This window comes from Pangasianodon hypophthalmus, chromosome 26 (genome assembly GCF_027358585.1).
Source record: "Pangasianodon hypophthalmus isolate fPanHyp1 chromosome 26, fPanHyp1.pri, whole genome shotgun sequence".
NCBI classification, from domain to species: domain Eukaryota; kingdom Metazoa; phylum Chordata; class Actinopteri; order Siluriformes; family Pangasiidae; genus Pangasianodon; species Pangasianodon hypophthalmus.
In genome coordinates this window covers 1,201,886-1,209,957 of record NC_069735.1, presented here as the reverse complement: position 1 = coordinate 1,209,957, position 8,072 = coordinate 1,201,886, and positions in this window count along the sequence as shown.

Below are 8,072 nucleotides of genomic sequence, written 5' to 3'. Positions count from 1 at the left end.
GTGTCAGCTTACATCACTTCAGCTTGTAAACATTTATAATGTGTGTGTGCGTGTGTGCGCGCGCGCGTGTGTGTGTGTGCATGTGCACGTGTGTGTGTAACGATTACCACGCTGCAAGGAAGAAAAAAAGAACTAGATAGTACACTTAACCAAGCTTTATCGCTCTCTCTCTCTCTGTCTCTCTCACACACACACACACACACACACACACACACACATGCACACGCACACATTTGAACTTCTTTTGTCAGCAGGAAAAGACTGGTTGCTACGGTAACATCACCTCGGGTTTGCCCCGCTCGAGAAGTCTCGTGTCACTGTCTTCTCACACAAGCTTTTACTCACATGCTGACATACACACATACACACACACACACACACACACACACACACTTGGGGAGTGGAGAATTGGGTAGATATTCAGAGTCATGTGAAGTCAGAACTGCTTGGAAATGTGTGTGGGGTGTGTGTGTGTGTGAGTGTGTGTGAGTGTGTGTGTGTGTGTGTGTAGGTGACGTGACATCAACAAGATTCTTCACATCAAATTTTGATCTTAAAGAGAAACCGACAGAATGATTCATCATTACAGTGAGAATCAGAATCGTTTGAATCAGACTGAATCAGTGAACAAATGACTCAGTGAATCAGTTTGGATTGTGTAATGTTATATTTTTTAAAGCTGCTGCTTCTCCGTGTTTCTGTTCTTTCTTTTTTTTTGACTCAACACAGTGGTAAACAAGTTTGAATTCTGGATCCTGATTGGTCAGAAGGTGTTGATTAACTTCCTACAACAGCAGCTCGGAAAGTAGCTCCAGCAGCAAGACAAATCCCGAGTTTATTTTAATGCGCTCGTTCTAAAACAGCTTCATCAGCTGGAACACTCGCGTTGAACGAAGTGGAGATTGTGTGCAGCTTTGTGTAATTTGTGTAATTTAAAAAATTAAGCTTTTCATTTGACTCACTTCTGTATAAAGATGGTTTAAATACATTAAATGACTGAAAAAAAGTGGAAAAAGTGGAAGAAGAAAAATGTTAAATGAGTAGGTCAAGCTTTAAAGACTATTTGTGTGTGTGTGTGTGTGTGTGTGTGTGTTTTACAGTATGGTTACAGAGATACACCTTCAGAACGTATACTACATCATCCATCAAAATTATTAGAAATTTAATGATGAGGACAAAAGACAATCCTGAGTGATTCATCGCCACTGCCGTGTGTGTGTGTGTGTGTGATGCTTGAGGGTGGGATCCCCGAGTTAAAGCTCTAGCATGCAGCGGTCTCAGCTGTTATTGAGGGAGCACCTGGTTGCCAGGCAACAAACGAGCCGAGACCCCTTGTCTGTCCTGTAAAACGGACACGCTTGATTGGCTGAGTCAGCATGGTTGGGGGCGGGACTTTCCGAGGACTTACACAGTAAATATCTGTAGAAGCTTAATAGATATAGCAGATATTATTACTGTATAGTAGATATTCAAATTTTTTAGAAATTTACAAATCGAAAGTGCTGATACAGTGACAATGAGATTATTAAAACTCATCTGGATTTTTTTTCTGGAACGCTCGTTAGTGAGAGATGAGATGAGAAAGCTAATGAGGTTAACGTAACTTCCTTTCCGCTTTAACTCAGGAACTCTGTCGTTTGTCTGTCGTGCGGATGTTTTAAACATCCAGCTGCGTTTTCCTCTGCTCTGTTTCTATCAGGTTACATTACATCAAACATCTTCTGCTACAACACTCTGCCTTCACTCGTTCCTCTCGTTCCTCTCGTTCCTCCTCTCCCTGTTTCTGGCTCTCTTTTCTCTGCACTGCACTGAGTTTAGAACAATTTTAAAAGCCATATATATCAAGATATCGATAAGCGTACGATAAGTGATTTAATGGTTCAGACACAAGAGCCTTAAAGAAGACGAGCATTTCCACCATTTCAGAACTCAGAGGGTGCGTGAGATGGAGGGAAGAGGGGCGGGGCTTCAGGCGGAGAGTTCAAAGCACCTGTCAGTCATTCCAGATTTACAGTACATGTCGATTGGCTTAACGTTTTATCATGGAGAAAATAGAAAACAGAAGACTGGTGTGTTTTTGAGTGATAACTCGTATCGGCGTACTCCGATGTTAAATTACGCAAAATGCGTAAACATGATATAATCAGAGTAAACGTCACTGGCATTGTAAATATCGTGTATTTAATCGCTGTATAATTATATCGTTTAAGCCTAATTCCTCAAATGGCTGCTTTTCCATAAAAATGAAAGGAATTTGTGTTTATTGTAAACACAGAAGAACAAAATGAAAACGGATCAGCTTGGTTTGGGAATCAGTCTCACTCTAAACAAAACGATTAAAGAGATTTCAACTGAAAAGAGATTAAAGAGAAGAGTTATTTATTTCATGTGCCAAGCAAAAATAATTAAATAAAATCACTAAATAAACCCCTCAGTTTTTCTTCCATCTTACTCCTTCCCCTTCTTTCTCTCCGCCTTGTTCAGATCGATCGTCCAGTTTCTCCGGACTTGTCTCAGATCAATAACTGCACACACCTCGCCTTTTACTTTGTGTGCGTAATGATTAGTGGGTGAAGTGTGTGTGTGTGTGTGTATGTGTGTGTGGGGCTTTATTAGGGCAATGCCAGGAATTGTGAAGGAGTCAAAACACTTGTTGGCAACTAAAATGGACAAATCGGCATACAGATTAAATAAATTAACACAGAAAACAGTCTCAGAGAGTGGGACATGCGCGGCAGATAATGAGTGGGAGGAGCCAGAGAAGAACACAATCAATCAGGAATGGAAAAGCCTGTGAGCGGTCTCACGGGACGAAGACTCTCGTGACGGACAGTTCGGACCTGATGAAGCCTACGACAGGGTCGTTCCAAACTGAAGCGATGAAAAATCTTAACAAGTGAATAAATTCTTTAGCTAGCTAGCACACAGTGCAAAGCTCCTACGCGTCGTCCTCTATCCTCTTCCGATGATGTCGCAGGTATCGTGTTTGCACCCTGAATGTAAGAACGTTATTTAAGCTCTGCTCGATGAAGTGTTCAAATAGTTGATAATTAGTTACCGTCATACGACAGCTAACAACCGCGTCGAATGTTCGGATTGTGCAGGACACCATCGTCTTATCGCACTCGCAAACTAACTCAGAGTGAAGGAAAATAAGGGGCGTGGCCAGACATACGTAACGTCGTAGAGAGAAGGAATCAATCGTCGATTCTTGATACCATCATCAATCATCCCAAGCCTAGAACACATCATAGCGTGTTAAATTTAACTGAAATGAATCATATTGAATCAAACCTGAATCGAATCGACTCAGGTGTCAACTAAAGTGAATCATTTTGATATTGTATTATATCGTATCCTACGGATTGAGATGCGTATCGTGGCGTTTGATGTGTAGACAAATCCACAGCAGGAGAAAATGAATCCGAATAAAGTGAGTCAATCTGACCACTTATTTTCTCCCTGGTTTCCAAACGTTCTCCTGGAGATCTGCCAAATTCCAGAGATCGCTTTCAGGCCTGATCTTATCGAGCGAGGACTTCTCCAGAGATTGATTCGTTAGAGTAGCAGATTAAGCTTACAGCTAAGCTGTACAGGAAGTGGCTCTCCCAGAGGAGGGTGAGAAATCCAACCACTGCTTTAGAACAACTGCCACAAGCTCTCGAGGAAGTGTGTGTGAGCTCCTGAGTGAACGCTACAGGAGCTGAGAGGCTGGCGGTCCTGCTCCGAAACGCTGCTGCTGTGAAGAGAAGGCACGTCTGGGTTCTTTTGTAACAAAAGTGCTCCATTTTCTACCTCACGTGAGCCGTTTTCAAAGAAATGTGTAGTTAAAGTGCACTTAAAGCAAACGATGCTGCGTTTAACGGCATTTGGTTTAAGAATCGTTTTTTGTCATGCTCTACCTTAACGAGCCAGACGTAATTCAGCGAAGAAACTACAGGCGGAAATTCTGTTCAGTTTTTTTTTTTTCTGACGCTGATACCAAACCTGAAACCATGAGCTTCAGTCGATCTCAAAGTACAGGGAAAGATACGTAGCTAAAAATATGACACACAAAATCACAGCTTTTTTTTAAAAAAAAAAATTCTTTTAAACTTTTCGCGCAAAAATCGCTTGCATTACAAATAAATAAGTATAATAAAGTATAAATATTACAAAAAATATGACAAGTAAGCGATATAACAATTTAATATAACAATTTTGCACATTTTGTACGATTTCTGTAAATTTAACATCAGAGTACATTAGTATGACTTATCACTCAAAAATACACCAAAAGACCAGACTTTTTTTCGCCCAATAAAACGTGAGATGAGTCGATCGTACAAACATATGAATCTGGAATGATTGACAGTTGCGTAGATCGCTGATATTAACAGGAAGCCCCTCCCCCTTCCCACCATCTCACGTGCTTTCGATTTACAGGGCGCTCATTAATATCAAATAAAATCTATTATGAAGTGTTTGACTTAGCTAACATTAGACATCATGGATTCCATCAAAAAAAAAAATCGTCCGAAAATGACAATATTATCGGTTCTGGACGATTAAATTCATTATTGTGATTTTTTTTTAACATGGTAAAAAAATGAATATGGCGCAAAGCTATAGTCAAGTCTTTTTATACGTAGACATTTCTAGTTCCGAAAAAAGCGTTAATGACGAAGTATTTCCACACAGCTAGCATGAGGAAACATTTGCTTTGCTGATTAGCTCACCGGTTGTTGTCATTGTTGTTAGCTGTTGTTAGCTGTTGAATCGCCTTAACCTGCTTTACGTTGTTGCGCTAGAAAGCAATTCTCTGCTACATTTTATGGCTAGATTTATTCCTTGATCGGATCCAGTGTATTTTCTCCGATATCCAGTCCACCATTTTGTGCTGGTGTCGTCTCGATAATGATCCCCGGTATCGTATCAGCGCCGCCACTACAGCATATCTTTCATACAGAAGATCTTGGAACTCAAATGAGTAATGGTTGACGCGTAAGCTTCTTAGCCAAGTTGGGAGCAGACAAAAATACTGAGTCATCTTCACTGTGATGAAGGCATTAATGCTATTCATTTTGGAGAAAAGCTGATCGTAAGCTGCTAAATTTTCTGTCGGGGAAAATGGCTCAGCGAGCCGCGCTGCCAGGTCGAAAATTGTCAGCGGAGCATTTTATCATGGCAATTAAGTGTGCAGGACATTTTACTCACTCAGTTGTAAAAAAAAGGTGGAATTTATAATCTTACAGTAGGACAAATGTCACCTCTATATGCCTCATACAGAACATTTTAACCAGGTTTATGTATAAGAACCTGGTCTTGTAGAGAACTGTGATTTATTTACGCTCATAAGAAAGAATCAGAATCAGTCACTGTTTAATAACCTACAGCTTAAGGCAAAGATCCGTACCTTTAACGTATCCGTGTTTTTTACTCTTTTGTTTTGACTCACTAAGGTGTCAGGATGGTTATTTTTTAACGGCTACGAAGAAATATGAGATGCAACGTTTGCTGAACTCATTTTCATTACAAAGTTCTCTGTTTATTGCTAAGTCTACATCGCTGTCCTCACCTAAGGTCATGCGCTGTAGGAACTGAAAGAACAAGGTCGCACGTACAGACAGCGTAAACGAGGTTCCTCTACAGGGTTCGGGCTCCTTACAGAGATGCCAACTGCTCGAAATGCTTACGTTGGGTAAGAGAAGCTCACCTGCAAACTGCAAAATCAGAAACTAGAGAGGTTTAGACGTAGAGCTAAAGGATTAGGAGTGGCCGATATGACACAAATGTCATATCATGATATGAGACATTTCTACGATATATGATGTGCATCACGATATACAGTTATCGATATATAGCTAACAAACTGCCAGCAACAATAAAATAACACTGAAAATGAGGAAAAATAAAAAAAAGATACCGTTAAAAAAATTAAAGATTTAAAAAAGTGCAAAATTTGTAATTAAGTTTGTTAAAAAAAAAGATATCTTATAAACAGACGACATGAAATGACAGCGATCTGGACACATTTCATGAATAATCAAAGCAAAATATCAAATGGAGGAACTACAGCGTCTTCTTACAGTACACGTAAAAAAAACATCTTAAACTCAGCACAAGGAGTTTCATCGTGAGCAGCTAACTCTAGCTAGGTGAAAAAAAAGCCTACAGACACGATGCTAGGTGAATGAAGACTCTTAAATATTCTTAAATAAGGATTCTGATGCAAAACAAAAACGCACTTTACTTCAACTTAGCTGTACGGAAACGCTTTTCCGAAGCGGCGCAAACCTCACTCTTGTCAATCCAAGCTAACTAATATCACCAAGCTAGCTAACACACTTGATATAAAATCAACTTACTAACGTTGTAACAAACAAGTCTTGTAGATTAAGCGCATGGACAGACACACGTCTGCTTTTTTAATAGCTGTTCCGTGACGTCTACGATTGATTCGTACGATTGATGCATAGGTTATTAAGTATTTCGGTATTAATAATAAAAAAAAAATTTTAAAAACGCGCTCATACTTGGTATGAGAAACAATTTGTACTGAAAATGGCTTCCCTTCTTAGAGCTAAGCACGTACAGGAAGGTTAGCGAAAGTACTTTCATCGATCAGAATGAAATTTTATTTTCTTCTCGCGTACAAATTCTCAGCAGGTATTTTCTCACCTCCTGACACCGAGTCTAGTCGCGATCATAAATTATTCATTCATCCAGTGATTGATGTTATTCTGATCAGGGTCACGGGGGAATCTCTGGGCACGAGGTAGGAATACACGCTGCACGACACACACCTAGAGTAGCTAATTCACCGAGTTTTCAGAGGTGCACTCGCTGTCCACTTTAATAGGAACACCTGTATACCTGCACTTACACTGAGTCCAATAATCAGCCAATCACGTGGCAGCAGCACGATGCGTAGAATCATGCAGAAACAGTTAAAGAGCCTCGGTTAACGTTCACATCAAACATCGGAATGGAGAAAAAGTGCGATCTCTGTGACTTTAGCCACAGTTTAGCCAGTTTCAGTGAGTCAGTGCCCATGATAGCCTCAGATTCTTGTTCTTTGGCTGACGGGAGAGGAACCTGATGTGGTCTTCTGCTGTTGAAGCTCATCCATCTCAATGTGTTGTGTGTTCTGAGATGCTTTTCTGCTCACCACGGTTGTCAAGAGTGCTTATTTGAGTTACTATAGACTTCCTGTCAGCTCAGAGCACCAGTCTAGTCATTCTCCTCTGATTTCTCTCAACAACAAGGTGTTTCAGGCTGCAGATCCTCCACTCACAGGATGTTTTTTAAACTCTAGAGACTGGTGTATGTGAAAATCCCAGGAGATCAGCAGTTTCTGACTTGTATCTGCAGGATCGTATGCATCGTGCTGCCGCCACACGATTGGTCGATTAGATAACTACATAAATATACAGCGTTATACAGCTGTTAGTTCCGGTCCACTAATTTGATCGGACAAGCGCAACACACAACATTCCATCCAGCTGTGGATTATTCGGGAACTGTTTTCATTGACAAAGCAAAAATAAACCAAATATTTGAATCTGAAATGTCAGTTAGTCGATATTAATTTCTTTTTCATGCTGATGTTCAGTACAACAGCACACTTGCTCATGCTTAATTACGCCTGAAAACACAACCTGCTCTGAAGTGTGTCTGCAGAGTCCAAGGATTAAAGCAGCAACACACCCAGTCTGCGTACATACCGTACTGTTTGTATACCCATGAGCCTTATGTGGCTAAACCGCCAAGCCTGTATTTCTGCTGTAAGTGTGTGGGAAGAAACTTCTGATTAAGATGGAGATTCGAATATCAGATATAGAGATGAAGCCTGGCGTGATGGAGATCTTTCAGGGACCTTTATTAAAAATCGAAAAGACTTCATACACATCTGGTCTAAGGCTTGTGATAAAGGTATAATTAAGAACAACCAGAGTACATATCCATGATGATAAATATAATCCTTTCTCTTCTGAAAATACCTGAAAAAAAAGTTAGATTTAAGGTAAAAGTTCTACATGGCATACCTCCTCATATCTCCTCAGATGCAGACCATCCTAGTTTAGAGAGAC